The sequence below is a fragment of the Rhyacophila brunnea genome, unplaced genomic scaffold (genome assembly GCF_057557595.1).
Source record: "Rhyacophila brunnea isolate RB1 unplaced genomic scaffold, BYU_Rbru_1.0 scaffold_18, whole genome shotgun sequence".
Classification (NCBI taxonomy): Eukaryota; Metazoa; Arthropoda; class Insecta; order Trichoptera; family Rhyacophilidae; genus Rhyacophila; species Rhyacophila brunnea.
Genome location: NW_028232837.1, coordinates 4,717,934 through 4,734,291, shown reverse-complemented (window position 1 = coordinate 4,734,291; position 16,358 = coordinate 4,717,934). Strand labels below are relative to the sequence as shown.

At 33.7% G+C, this 16,358-nt stretch overlaps 1 protein-coding gene and 1 long non-coding RNA gene across 3 annotated transcripts in view; both read left to right on the top strand.

The window, feature by feature from the left end:
• The window catches only part of LOC147073140 (autophagy-related protein 16-1-like), a 509,506-nt gene that overhangs the window by 418,922 nt on the left and 74,226 nt on the right, over positions 1 to 16,358 (top strand). The gene's annotated exons all lie outside the window — the stretch shown is intronic.
• LOC147073141 (uncharacterized) lies at positions 2,893 to 4,052 on the top strand. Its single transcript, XR_015070458.1, has 3 exons — positions 2,893 to 3,056; positions 3,188 to 3,341; positions 3,691 to 4,052. It is a non-coding gene; the product is annotated as an uncharacterized LOC147073141 (long non-coding RNA).

The window sequence follows — 16,358 nt, the reverse complement described above, 5'->3', positions numbered from 1 at the left end:
TTACCAATGCCTCATTTAAGCAAACGAAACCGGTTCAAATTATTAATAAACTACACTATAGCATATCTGTTGTATTTTTATTAATTAGAATATTCTGCTTTTCCTTTAAATTGTTGATGTTCTTCAGAATTCTATTCATCAAAATTTAATGTATGATAGACTAGGTACATAATATAAAAATATATTTTCAAATTATATATTTAAACAATTATCTAATAAACGTCCATATAATATAAGCAAAGGTAAAGCCCGAAGCACAGATTGATTAAAATCTCAGTTAATTTTAGAATGCCATTGGCATGGTCGTATGACGGTTTGTCTCTTGAAAAAAAAATGTTAGCACAATATGTTCATATGATTCTTAGAATTGGCGGTGGCCTTCCACCCGAGAGTTCTGGGTTTGATTCCAAGTGAGGACACAACATTTATGTGTTTTTCTCAAAGCCTGTGTGTTTGTGATTGATCAAAATTACTAACAACCACCTTGTACGAAAAAGCAAGGACAAGGTTTTTAATAATTCTAAAATAATATATATACATATAAATTCTTGAGTGTGGAGAAATATGGGATATACTTGCTCAGCAGGCTTTGTATTTTTGTCGTTTTATGAACATCATTAAATAATAAACTGCTTTCAACCCATTTGCCCATTACGACTGGTTTTCGTAGCTCTATATTAATCAGTTATATTTGATTTATTGTTAGTTTTTCTATCTTTTGACAGGTCAACGACAGTAATAGTTTTCACTTGAATTACAAGAAAAAACGCTGAATAACAATAAAAACCTTCTATCGTTAGACTCCGATTCCGAAGGACGCCCGAACCGTCCCGAGCGAAACGCCAATAGATAAAACGCCTATACGCAAACGGGAGAGCAGAAATCGCCGATCTCTCAGACGCGCGTTCAGATTAAGGTGAGTAAACTGAGCTCTCAGTCGATCTCGGGGATCGTCCGCGGCGAGAGGTGGGAGTCGCAGGTACGGAGATAATCATTACCGTACGAAGCGTTGAACTTTGATCGTTTGAACGTTGATCGAGAGCCAGCCGGACTAATTTACTATTGATATGATCGTCGATGCTTGATGGAATTTTGATTAGTGTTCTATTTCATATGCGTTTATTTATTTTTATCAAGTAATTAACGCGGGTTTATACACTGTGAGATATTAATAGGCTCATTTTCGGAGAATATTTAAGATTATATCTGTGATATTTAACTGCTAATAATGATGTTGGCTACAATATATCGTCACTGTTCTGACAGAAGACACTAATTCGAAAAAATGACATATTGAGTTAGTTATACCAAAATGTTCCTTATTTCAAACTTTACCGTCTGGAAACCTTCTTAATAAATAAACAGTCTTTATTTTAAAGTCATCCTTTTTACGATTACTTAATAAACTCACATGATAGACCATTTCAAACATTTTAACAACTTCAAGGTCAAATTACTCAAAACTAGTATTCTCCAGTTAGTGTGTTCTGCCAGAACAGAGACGATATCTTCTGAGTACTACATTTATATATCAGCGACGAAGGGTGGAGGTAGGCTGCTAAGATCCGCCATAAATAGTGTACATTAACCTTTTTCAGTCAAATTTATATGTTTTTAATGAAATAAGACTACAATTTACAGATGGTATTGGGTTTTAAAAATAAATCAAACCATGTCTTAAGCAAACCATAATAGTATTGGTATATTTTAGGCGATATGGCAAAATTGTGTAGATTTTTTCATTCATACTTATTTGTTTTCGTTAGATTAAGAATACGTATTACACATATTGTTAGTTAATTTTTTTAATTCATCAAGCTATGCCTAAACCAAACTATAATAGATAAAAATTATTATTATATCTATAAAATATGTATGATTTAATTGCATAATTTTAGATATTTTATAGATATACGAGTATTTTTTGACTGTTTTCTATTATGGCTTGGTTTTCGCAGGGTTTAATTGAATTTTAAAAACTAACCAACACCATCTGTAAAATGTACTCTTATTTCAATGAAAACAAGTATGTATGGCTGACAAAGTTTACTGTGCAATTTTTATGACGGATCTTAACAGCCTACCTCCACCCTTCGCCACTGTTATATATATTTCATATATATACATATATGTATGTATCATCATCATCATCAGCCTGAATCTAACACGTCCTCTGGGACTGCCCGTTGATGGGATCCAAACGAGCGGAGCTGTTTGCCAGGGTCCGTCCTTACACGTGCCCAATTGGACACGCAGGTCTGATAGCAACCGAGGCCAACTTTACGGCATTCGAGAAGTTTGCAGCGTCATATAGGGAGCGGGATAGTCCCAACTCCTCTGTAGACTCGTCCATTTCAACTTGTGACACTCAGTATGCGGATACACAGGGCGCTTAAGGGCGATGTCATCAAAAATTGTGATTTCATAGAGACATCTATTACACGATTTGCAAAGCATATACGAAAAATCATATTGGAATATCATTCCAATTCAAAGAACCTTCGAGTCATCTTAACTAGATGTCTCCGTATTAAAAATCGATGAAAAAATCGAAAAACCGGTGTTATAATTACAGTTGTTATTTAAACAATGGTTTTATACATCTATATAACATATTGCATTTTATTTCAATCGAACTGGCTTCATATTTTTATAAAAATACTGAAAATCGACCTAGTAATAATAATTATATGAATGTAACTGAATAGTCCAGATTCTGGATTTTATAGTCATTCTAATGAATATATTATTGTACAATGTCCTAAAATTATATGATATTATGGAATAATATTTAAATTTAATATTTGATTGCCTATCAAGTTGGTGATAATAATATTTTTTATGTATATTGTCTATGGTATTTGCATGACATTTGGTATATCATAATACTCTATACATAACCTAAAATATTTCGTGTTTCACTCAATTTCAAAGTTTGACTTAATATTGTTCTACAGTATCATAATTATTATCCATGTTGTACATATTTAAAATATTTGCGTGGCAAAAAATTATCAGAAATATTAAAACCAACAAAATCTTGAATTTATTTTCAGGTAAGATTAATTCATACTAATAATATTGTTATGTATCAAATATCAAAATTTTACGTTTGTTTGTGAGTTACCAAAATACGTTTTATTTTTATAAGGTAGGTAGCATGTTAATCGTGTATTAATATTTCCAGGCAACGAGCAGCTAATTGAGTTATGCCCATTTGAATGGAATAATGAAATTGAAATCGATGAACCCTTTATTGATTCAAATTTATCATCAAACTCTTAGAGTCACCGATGAAACATTAGATATGGTATCATAAGATCAGATACCTCCTACTTCAGGTATGTTCAGAATCGTTGAATTTATTTATATATTGCATAGTAAATCACTATTAAGCTCACAATGGCCGAGCGGCTTATAATATTGTGGGTCCCAGGTGCAAATTCTGGGTCTGGCCATGCGTATTGTTTTTAATTATTGGAGTCAGAATATGGACCTATTAGATTGAGCAAGTGGTTAACTTCCATTTTCTCGTGAAAACATTATTTATTTGGTATTATGTATGAGATAAATTAATTGACAATGAAGCTTTGTTACAAATATATTACTCATAGGTACATATACTTAATTACAATAATACCTATATTTTATGATTATTTATTACAATTTATAATTATGTATCATTTATAGGTGGATACCGTTCATGATGCTGCTGAATACAAAGCCATTCAGGACAAAGGGAAAAAGAAAAAGGGGTGTTTTTGCAGTTGCCGGAATCGAACCGTACCACGATTTTAGATAGGAATTCAACAGTAATCCACAGTGGAGACTATAAGTACCTGTTTACCATGACTGATAATGATAGGAAGGCTTGAAAGAAAAAGAATCTTGGTGTACAATGTTTTTTATTTATTATAAAACAATTTATATCAGGACATAATTTAATGTTACATTCGTCATTGCTAATATTTTAATAGACAACCATTCTTTATATAATATATACATTCATAATGAAATATATAGATAAATTCGCTTCATTACAATTTACATAATTTGTCTTTATTTCTGACTATTGCACTGTGTACCTAATATTTTTGTCTACAATTATTTATGTCTGTATTATGCCAATATGTTCGATAATTATCAACCTATTCAGTTCTTCACAGTAACTGTTCACACTTATGGGTAACTTTCTTGAGATTTCATCACTGTTGTCGAAGAATAGCTGAATGTTAAGAGTCAGAGGTAAGTTGTTGCCAGTGCTGTGTCAGTATTCATGAATCTTTGAAAGAAGCGGTTGGCAATTTTGGCGACTATGGAATCTGCTACCTTGAGTAGCCCCCCTCCCTCTGGATTGGGGAGACGAAGATGATGATAACTGGCATGGTGGCAATTTGCAGAACAGATTCTTTACCAGAAAAAGTGCAGTTCACAATGTGATCCATGTCCAATTGATGTTAGGTGTCGTTTGCCTATAATGTTCATAGAGACTATTTTTACTTATGTATAACAGTCTTGTACATAGTCTGCTCTATCAGGGTGATGGTGTATTATGCAATTGATGATTTTGCACCCATCATCAGTGTTTGCCATATTCTCCACAATGAGATGTATGATTTACTCCGAGGGATGGGCAGCAGAAGCCATAGGTAGAATGACATTTTGTTGGCTACGCAACCTCTATCAGTCTCACTGTCCAAAGCGTCAGGGATCTGATATGACGAACTTAGGATAGGCAGCCGGAGGTGTATTGCAAATCGCTCGCCAACCTTTAATACTAGTCTTATGAAAAATCAGTCTTTGCATAGTCTTTTCACATAGATTGACTAGATGAAATAACAACTCAATGTGTATTCTTGGAGCTCTTCAAGTCTTGCAGATTTTTTTTCTCATGTTACATTAGGCAATGTTCATACAGAATATAATAACATAATTTCTTACTATAATAGTGATGCGACAGTGCTATAAAAACAATATTTTGGTAATTTCGCTTACGCGATGACTGCAAATAAGTCGGTACAGGCAATTTGAATGTACATACACATTCAATTCGGTTTGATAAGATCCGATGATCGCATAAGTAAAATTACACCATTATATCTTTATAAATTTAAAATACACACAAACGACAAAAAAAAAATAATAGTAATACATGAAGTAATAAAAAAAATACACAAATACACAACAATGCCCACCTATACTATCATCAAATCAAGAAGGTGAAATATATCGTTATTATGCTTCTTTACATATTATATTTACCAACAACCATTTACTGTTGTTATGGAGATACATAAAAATTAACATTCAACATAAAAAATGAGTTTAATAATTATTAAAGGGCTCTTATTTTTTATTTTATATTCAGTGTTTGATTGAAAATTTTACATTACGGTCACACGGCGCTAATTAGCCCACAAGGCATAGGTAAGGCTCCAATTCTGTTTGATTTATACATTTTGCTTATTATATCAATTATTTCATGATACGTGTAAACTTCATATATAAAGAATTTTCCTCGGGTACACAAAGAGGCGAGCATCAATGTGAATTATGAAATTATATGTAAGTATTATAATTTTGTTCAGACTGGAATCGATGATAATAAAATTTATGAGTATTTCACATTCACAAAGCTGTGGACAGACAGGGACGACAATGAATATACTACAATTTCATTGAAACAATAGTCAGGTGCTGTATAACATTATGGGTATAATTCAACGTTAGAATGCATCAAAATATTTCTTGTGGGAATATATTATATAATATCGGCAAATATGAATATGTTTCGGTACTACATGCCCACCATCATTTATGGCACTACAACGGGTCTTGACCTCCTTCAAAAACTTCTTTCATCCTGAACAAACGAGTGCAGTCTCTCCATTTTCATATGCCACATGATCTTTTCGCCTCTATAAAAACCACATATCCATAGCTTCTGTTTATATTATCCATGTTATGGATCTGTCCGCACATGAATCTTTCATGCGACAGTATCTTCCGCTGACTGCTCTAGCCCGTTATCAAATAAAATTTTTGAATAGCATGATATGCTTGATTTTTTCATCTCATATTTCAGTGAAACTTTTAGTATTCCTTTTCTAGGACTAGGTGGCCACTGTAATGTGCCAATCAGTAAATTCTGTGTGTCCTTAGCCAAGATGTACTGATTGGAATGTCATATCTTCACTTATATAATAATTTTTTTCTTCTTCTGATGTCATAATCAGGTTGACTTGGAACAGACTAATCAGATTGAAATTCTCATGAGGCATCTGCAGTATGTGGCCTGTTACTCAAAGCTCAGTATACAGTTACTCTGATCCTTCATAAAGTGCTATAACGGGCTACCAGCACCGTCAGAATGAAAGCGTCGAATAGGCAGTATTTGGTTCTTTAAGACGTTCACAATATAACACAACGTTCAGTACATATTTTTTGCGGTTTTCCTAGGTAGATAGGCAGGGCTTTTATTACAAGAGAATCTGTAAACTCCATAGTTAAAACCCCTGCCTATCTACCTAGAAAAACCGCAAAAAATATGAACTGAATTCACGTTACAACACTTGTATTAGACACTGTTACAGCCGCTATCTACCCAAAAATCTAACTATTCCACCAAGCAATATCAAACCAACACTAACTAACTAACATTAGGTATCTATCGACACAACTTCCGTACCTAACTTTCGAAAGCAATGGAAAACTGTAAACAATAAAAATCAATGTCAAAAAAAGTGCGATGTTGCCAGTTAGCAACGTTGCCACATCTGCATAGATAATAAAATATTCTGTGAATGCCTACTAACCGCCACGTATCTACATACGAGGTAGGTACCTATTATTCATGCGAACTAGAATCTAATACAGATGACAGTTATTTCGGTATCGCACGTTATTGCCGCTAGAGGCAGCACGTCCTTGACGACTGTATTTAATTGGAAATTAGTAAATAACATAATAAATATAAATTAAAATATTACGTTAAATATACCTAAAAAGTAAGAAAAATATATTGAACAGGCTCACGTATTCGCTTGATGCAATTAATGAAAATTGAACATTTTTATTTTTCGTAAAAATCGATTGATTTTAGATTGAAAAAAAAACATTAAAACTATAATTAATTGACAAAAGAGATTCGCCAGTTCCAAGAAAACTTATTAAACAATGTTAAATCGATAATTTTGTTTCAAGAAATTACTTGGAACAATAAATATTTATTTTAGTAAAACCCTTATTTTTAGCCGTTTTTTCAAATTTGTCGCTTTCTCTTTGAAATAAAAAAATATATTTTATTTTTCCCATTGTATTTAGATAGGTATCGATCGATTAAAATATGTTTAAAGCTTTAATTTGATAATGAATTTCTATGCCTCTCCCCCTTAACGTCAGCGGACAGCAGAGCTTCCTTCTTTAAGCCCTACGGTGATGGGTTGCAGCATCAGTCCCATGCGGCTCCGTCTCGGGACGGAATGAGCACTTAAAATCACTTCTTTCAGAGACGTTTATAGCGTCATGGAAGACGGCCGTGTATATCCACGTACATACATGACGAGTGGGGGTGGGAACGTAGAACCTAAGACGAGTGCATATCATTGTCGAAGGATAGGGGTAGGCTGTCAAGATCCGCCATAAATGGTGTACACTAAACTTTGTCAGTAATTCGTATTTGTTTTCATTGACATAAGACTACAATTTACAGATGGTGTTGGTTAGTTTATACAATTCAATCAAACCCTGCAAAACCATGCCATAATAGATAATACTTAAAAAAATACTCGTCTATCTATAAAATATCTAAAATTATGCAATTAAATCATACATAACTTTGAATATTTTATAGATAGAATATTTTTTTGTCTATTATAGTTTCGCACACTGAGGTCTATAGAGTCATAACTGCAAATAACATGATATTGAGTAATTTGAGTTTGAATGTTAAATAATTAACTACAATTTAATTAATTGCAGTAGACTGCTGAAAAAACGGCGGTCTAGCATAATAATAATATTGTACCAAAGATGAAGTATTTTTTAGGCAAAAGGGCCTCATGTAAGATTATGCCTCTATATAGCTCTAAATTAAAATTTTAAATATAAAATGACCATGGACACAATTGTGTAGGAGGCCACTGCTTCCAAGTAGCAGTTAATGCCATATAGCATTAAAAAATAGATTTTTTTCTCTATCGAACTGCATTCATAATTAATCATTTTTTGCAGTTATGACCCTATATATCTCAGTGTGTGATTTGGTTTAAGCAGAGCTTACGTAACGAATTTAAGAAAATTGACCAACAAATAAATGTATTCTTAATCCAAGAAAACAAATAAGTATGAATGAAAAAGTTTGTACAATTTTTTCGTATCGCCAAAAATGTACCAACACTATTATGGTTTGGTTAGGCAGGGTTTAATTGTTTTTTTAAAAACTAACCAACGCCTCCTGTAAATTGTAGTCTTAGTCCAATAAAAACAAATATGTACCTCTAACGAACAAAGTTTCATGTGCAGTATTTATGGCGGATCTAAACAGCCTACCTCTACCCTTCGCTACTGGTACATAATATAGACATTACATACATAAATACTATATATAATATGTGTATATAGTATATATGTATATATCAGGGAACTCAGAAATATATTATATATTATTTGCGATATTAATTTTTCACCTAAATAGTAAAATTTTATAGAATCGTTTCATTGTACTATCTAATGAAAGACGTTTTTTTTATCTCTGTAGTGAGATTTTGGCAAGTTATCTATGAGTATAATTAGTGTTAACGGTGTGTACCTACCTACTATAAATAAATTAATCTTCTATAAAAGATGACATGTATCTCATTGTACTTATATGTAGCTTATTTAACTACACCCAAAATGATACATAATACTGCTGTGGTTGGACTGTTGTAAAAAATCCCGCAGCACCTCTGGGTCTTAGACAGTAAAAGAAGCTTGCTACTAGGAAACTTATAAATAATGGGAACTGAAATACCTAACGGGTGTGGAGAAACAGGCAACAGATCTGTGGAGTGTGGAAGATTATGGGATGTGCACGCGGGCGCGATTCCCGAAAGACGCAGCTTCGAATGCTGCTGGGTGTCGTATTTGTTTCAAATTATGTATCTTAAAAAATAACGATTTATACAGATTATTGAAAACTGTTATCTATATATAATTTACAATCGTATCTTTAACTTTCAAGTCGAATTATTCATTCACGCATTAATTCGTTCAATTCTCAGCACTTAGAAATAATATAAAATTTATTCTCGGTGCCTACACATAATTGAGAAAGCTCCCTATTTGAATTAATCGCGTATTGTAAATTTTCTATGTACCTAGTCAATACCAAATGATAAGCACATCATATAAACTAGTAAGTGTAGTATTACTGAATGAGTTTAGCTTTCCAAATAACTTAGCTTTCCAAATAACTTAGCTTTCCAAATAACTTAGCTTTCCAAATAACTTAGCTTTCCAAATAACTTAGCTTTCCAAATAACCCATTGCTATAAGCCTATTTGACCTATTTGATGGTTTACATGCGCGACTATAAATGGTGTAATGGTATTGATATAAAACATTTAAGTATAAGTATGTATGTGTGTGGTAGGTAGGTTTGTGGATTTGTTAAATTAAAAAATAATATTATATAAAAATAAAAAAAATAATGTAGGTATCATGTAGGAATATTGTGGAATATTAATTGTTTAAATAATTTAAAGACTGATGTTATCATACCTGGATATAATATACCATTAGTTATATTCCCAATACATTACCATTGTTCCCAGAATTAAGGTAGGGGTTTTTTACAAACATTTGAAATATTAATAATTTGTTTGTTATATTTTGTATTGTGATCCTTGACTTAATAGGTAGTTGATAAAGTTTTTACCTACTTATTGTAATAATTTGTTATATAAGTTAGAGTTAACTATATTCGTTGTCAGTGTGTATTTGCCTTTTGGCGAGTGCACATAATTGCCTGAATATGCGGAAAGGCGAAACCCGGGTCTCCAAAAAATACTCAAATGGAATAGTCTTCTTCTTCTTTTGCCATATCCGCCCCTTAACTGGAGCATATGGACACCACGCGGCGCCTCCAAGAATCCCTGTCCCTCGCCAGTCTTCTTGCTTCATTCCAGGTCAAACCAGCATCCCGTAGCTCCGCCGTATACACTCTGTAGATTGTATTTAGCAGCCTTCCAGGACGCCGGAATCCGGTCGGCTTAAAGAACAGGCAAGCCAGGTTAAAGTTCTCTTCTGGCATCCGCAGCACGTGGCCGAGCCAGGTCCAACGTCGCCTCTTCACTTTCAGCGTGATTAGAGGCTGCTTGGTGCGTTCTCTTATCTCCTCGTTTCTCCTAAAGTCATACCACCGCACACCCAGTATTCGTCGTAAACATCTGTTTTCGAAGGTCAGTATACGGTTGCTCTGTGCCTTCGTAAGGTGCCATGATTCGCTACCGTAAAGCAGCACCGTCAGAATGCAAGCGTCGAATAGGCGGCATTTAGTTTTGACCGAGTACAGTTGTGAGTCCCAGACATTCCGCATCGAGTTGAATGTTGCTCCAGCCATTCCCATTCGGATAGCGAGCTCTTTCTGCAAAATGCCATCTCCCGTGATGTGTACCCCAGGTACTTGAAGCTGTCGACGCTCTCGATGTTTTGTCCGCCGCTAATCAGATGGAAATCTGGATCAGGACGGGTGCTATTACACAAGACGTTGGTTTTCTTCCCGTTGATTTTCAAACCAACGCTAGAGGAGTTGTTTATGTTAAATGGAATAGTACAAAACTTAAATCCATTCGAATTCAAATTCATATTCCATCTTGTAACTTCGGTCGATAGTATTTATTAATATTATATTTTTTATTGTAAGTACCTACCTATCTAATCATTAAACCTCCATTTGGTATTTTAGAGTGGGAGCACAAACAACACACTATTTTAAAATCCTTAATCACCTACGCTTAATGCCAAGCGCTTCTAGTAGTAATTATAATTAAGGGCTTTTATGATCAATACATTTAAATTTAAGGAAGTTATAAAACTGACTCTTCTCTAGCATTCACATGAATAATAGCAACATCGATCATAGCTTTACTACGCACCCAGCCGGCTTTAACATAGAAGCTTTTTTTGACCTCTCAAAGTTCATTTTTTACTGACTCCTTGCTTATTATAAGCTACCACCAATAATCATCTAATGATTGTCTTTTTTATATATACTAAAAGCGTTTTTAGTAGAGTTTTTGCGAGGTGATGACCTTGCCCAAGGACGCCATTAAAAACACTATTCGCCCGGGGTATTTTGACCCCCATTAATTATTGGCCAAATATGCGAATAGCTTTTGAAAAATATCATTTTAATAGCTCCACCGGCTCATCTATTTGGATAGGTAGAATTCAAAATATTTTGCGATTAAGTCAGGTTTATCGTGGTAGGTATTACGTTATCACATTGATTTACTACTTTAATATGTTTTATGTTTTAAATTATCCCGAAGAATTCTTCAAAGAATTTCTTTTAATTAACGACTACATATTTCTTTTCAACCTGAGCAGTATTGGAATACTATCTCTGAACTAAAAGTTTCATTTAACCGCAAAAAACAACAAAACTTTTAAACATAACAAACGTTATATGTGGATTTCAATATAATACTTATTTGATGGTTTTATTTATAAACATAGATATATCTTGGGCCGACGTTGGTCGCCAGATATAGTATGTTTTATTTATAAAATAGAAACACTTCCGGTTTTAGTATTTATTCCGAGTTCACAGAGATTTAATCAATAATAACAGAGAATACGTCAAACGGTACACGACAATTAGGGATTCCAATCCCGGGATCCCGAGCTATTTTCGATACCTATGAATCCCGGAATTGATAAACATAATCCCGGGATTTCGGGATTGATTTTTTTTATCAATTTGTATGGAAAATAAAATAAAAGCGAAAATATAACGGAAATAATACTTTTAATAAAAAATAACTACATTAGAAATAAACTGAGTTTGAATGAAGTTTGATTTATACCCATGTGTAGGTAGCCGATTCATTTTATTTTTTCACATAAATTATTAAAAATGAGAAAGATTGGAAAAAAAACAATGCTTCGCACTTTTAACAAAGTAATTCCACCATGATATCATACGTATTACGGCAATTTCATATTTGGCTGACTAATTAGATTTATGAAGCGGAAAGGCCATAAGTACGCCATGATTATTTGCTTTACTATTTTAAATCTCGCTAATCCATTCATTATGTCTTTACTATCAGAAACAGCAATCTCATATTAAATTCACATTATTATTTATATTAGATTATTATTTACTCCATTAAACTTGTGTATTTCCAAGATTGAACGTATACAATATTAACAATAAATTTCTTAAATAGAATGAATTATACTAGATTTATTTTTGGTCGATTTTATCAGTGTTATTTGTAAATATAAAAATTTTATATAAACAATGGAAAAAAATGCCAATCCCGGGACCAGTCCCGGGATCCCAGGATTGTCAAATTGTAATCCTGAAATCCCGGGATCATAATTTTGGCTCGGGATTGGATTCCCTAACGACAATAGATTAACAAGATAAGATGACTTGCTCGACCAAATAACCAGATGAACTTGCCAATGGATTGGTTCAGTTCAGGTATCACATTTGACAACTAGTAACCACACTTCTCACTTGAAACGAATCTCGGTAGTGTAAGGTGCTTAGTTTCAAAATAGAGGATCTGTATGATCAAACGGGTCAGGGCTTATCAGATTAAGCTGACTAGCTGTAAAACTGTGAGAGATATCTATTCAGTAGTTAACATATAGTTAAATCCTAATCAGTCTACATAGCGCTTGCGGCGTCCAGTCAATGGGTAGCGCCATCTATGGGTCTCTTTTCGAAGTCACGCCGCTACATATTGTGATTATTTAGAATAATTTAATCGACCGTGTATATGTACGTTCTTAATTTAACACAATCAATTCAACGTTTATGCATACTCCTGCTGGGGTGGGGTATTCTAAATAGTTGCAGCGTTTTTATTGCTTCAAAATAACACGAATATCACTTCCATAAACATGTCAATTATCTACAATAATTGTTTACACGTCACGGCACTGCGTCTTACTTGATTCCTAATGCATCCGATTAGAATCAAGTAACACGTTTTAACTGTGCTACTTAACGACATTCAATAAATAGTTCGCGGTCATGAACGGCCGTGTTAAACAATATCATGCCTGACAGTTAACTTGCCGGAATAATTAACTGCCTGACTACGACATATCATCTTTTTATTGATTTGGAGTTAAAATGTTAGAGTATCCATCTAGTGCGTGACGAGCCGCATGTGAAGGGTGTGTGTATGTCAAATAATGTTACCGTAATTACACATCGAAATATTTTATATTATTCGTGTATATAGAAACCTATAGAACGTCTGCATTAGCGTTGAAATAAAAATCAAAAAGTCGCCTTGCACCCTCTTCTATCTGTATTGCTGGAAACCCCCGTGGAGAGTTAGGGGTAGGTTTTGTTGACATTTTAAATGAAAGCATACATTACCTGATCTAGCATTAGGCATACCCCACTGAAGTCGTACCAACCTTTGACCACAACCTTTTCAGGTCTCACATAGCTGGAGGCGCAGCACGTGGCGATGGATAGAAGAAAGTGGCGCGTCCTTGTGCTTGACCTATGCCTCAACTGAGGCTCGGCAGGGTTATGTACATTAGTAGCCTTTCTCTTAAAAAAAATCCAAATTTTGATCGCGGAAAGCGATGTTCCCATGTTATTGTTTCTTTTCGTAAAAAAATATCGTAACACGTCATAACTTTCACATTATGTGCATTAGGCCCTAAGAGGTAGGTAGATCCCTATGTTTTCGAGGCTTTTGCAAGATAGGTAGGTATTTGAAATTAATTAATTAAAAAAAAAAAAAAACAAGCATTCAGTCATAATAATATGTACCTACTTGTCTCGATGGAGGTGTATTATTTTCACTGCCAATTTATTATCTTTATTACTTTAAGTGCAAATGTACATACTACCATTTTAATTATCTGAACTGCTTTATTGGCGCGCGAAAGTTATATGGCTAAAACAGTGGTTTTCAACATTTACTGATTGGCAAGACTCCTGAAACATTTTGTATAATCTCAGGTAACACCAACCTGGCTGGCCCATCATTGTTATTATTAGACCAAACACATTTATTTTGATACTTATTTACATCAAACAAAGCACATTTATATGGTTATTATATACGATTATGGAAATGATTTTAAAATTATTGGCGGAGCTCGAGATTACAACACGCTCTATCGGCCCGAAAAAAATTAGCTTTTAAATGGACTCTTATAGCAATAGCGAAGGATATCCTCACTTGCATCTCTTCTTAGGCGTACTAATTCATAAAGCCTATGCTATTCACTTTCGCGATGGCAGCGCCTCTTGTTAAAATGGCGTGAATTTTAAACAAAAATCAGTCTAGCTCTGCTTTGGTCAATAATTTATCATAATTACAATAATACAAAGGTTTACATGTCTTACCGATGTATTATTACGACGGTAACAGTAGTTCCACGTTTAAACATATTAACAGCCCGTTATAAATAGCCAAAGCAGAAAAAAATATCTTCGTGAAATATTAGTTATATAGTAATCATACCGCTCAGTATCACGAGTGTGACACTCTTCAATATTTTTATTTTGTTGTCAAAACAAAACCAAAGTGACGGAAGCGATCGTCAGCATTTCCTCAATCATAACCAAGATCAATAGTGTATATTATGATTTATTTAATTGCGACAATGTCTCTTGTAAGGTATGGACTGCGTTTTTATACATAGCAAGGACGATTCATAACTCGTCACTCATCACGAGTCCGGTCACTCGACACAGTCAACCGTCATTACACTCGAGTCCAGTCTCGCGATCCGTCTAATCTCCCAATACCATCAATCTCATTAGTACATCCGTACCCGCGATTATAACATTTCTCTGTCATCATCATTATATTCATTTATTCTTTTATCGATAAATAAACTCTCTCCTCGAAACTTCCAAGCAACTAGGTACTCATTTATCTCCGTACACCTCATCATCCCTTTAGTTATATTATTCAAATTACTTCCTTTGTCGGTCACCCCCTTATAATGTCGATGCCAATAGATTTGATAAAATAATATTGCTTACCTTTTACTATTGAAAAAAAAACTTATTAAACTGTAGGTATTAAAGGGTTTTCTTTGCATTCCGGATACCCGTCTTCGAATACTAACTACAACTTTTTGCAAGGTTTCGTAAAAATTCTCGGGAAACCCTGGTTGGCCATCAGTGACCCAATAGCCACTCCACGCAATGTAAATTGAATGTTTGAACGTAACGTAGGTATCTCAATTGCATATCATTGAGAATTTTATGTTATTAGTAACAAATCAGCTTCTAGATGGATTAAGCTGGTCTTGATAAATTTACGATAAATGAGTATTGTCTGTTGATTTTTTATGAAGGCAGACTATAACAACAATAGTCATTAAAAATACTTAACTATTTTGAAAAATCCTCAGAAACGTACATAATATAATGTCTCGTTGGACTATCGAGAATACGCGTGAGTGAGTGGCAAGGCATTTATTTATGCTCAAACAACCGACATTCATAATCTTTTGAAAATCTTGTATTGTGTATAAAAATAGTATTTATAGGATGGTTTATTTATATAATAGAAACACTTACAGTTTTAGTATTTATTCAGAGTTCACAGAAATTAATCAACAATAACAGAGAATACTTCAAACAGTACACGAAAATAAATTAACAATATTGTGACTTGCTCGACTAAACAACCATATGAACTTGCCAAAGAATTATTTATTAGAATAGTTAGTAAGTATCACATTTGACAACTAGATAACCACACTTAACACTGGAAACCAATCTCGATAGTGTTAAGTGCTTAGTTTCAAAATAGCGACCCTGTATGATTAAAAGGGTCAGAGCTAATCAGACTAAGCTGACTGGCTGTAAGATTTGTGAGTAAAAATTGGGTTAAATCCTAATCCGTCTACGTAACGCTTACAATGTCCAGTCAATAAGCAACGCCATCTGCGGGTCTCTATTTGAATTATTTTACAAGTAAATAATTAAATTATGTAGTAGGTATAAGTATAATAGATTTTGTTTGCGTAAACGTTCATGTATTAATATTATCTTCGACAATGTGTGCAAATTCAAAACCTAAGTTTATTATATTCCAGTGATTTATTCCTATTCAATTTAGTTATATTAAGTCAGTCAAAAGACCACCGGT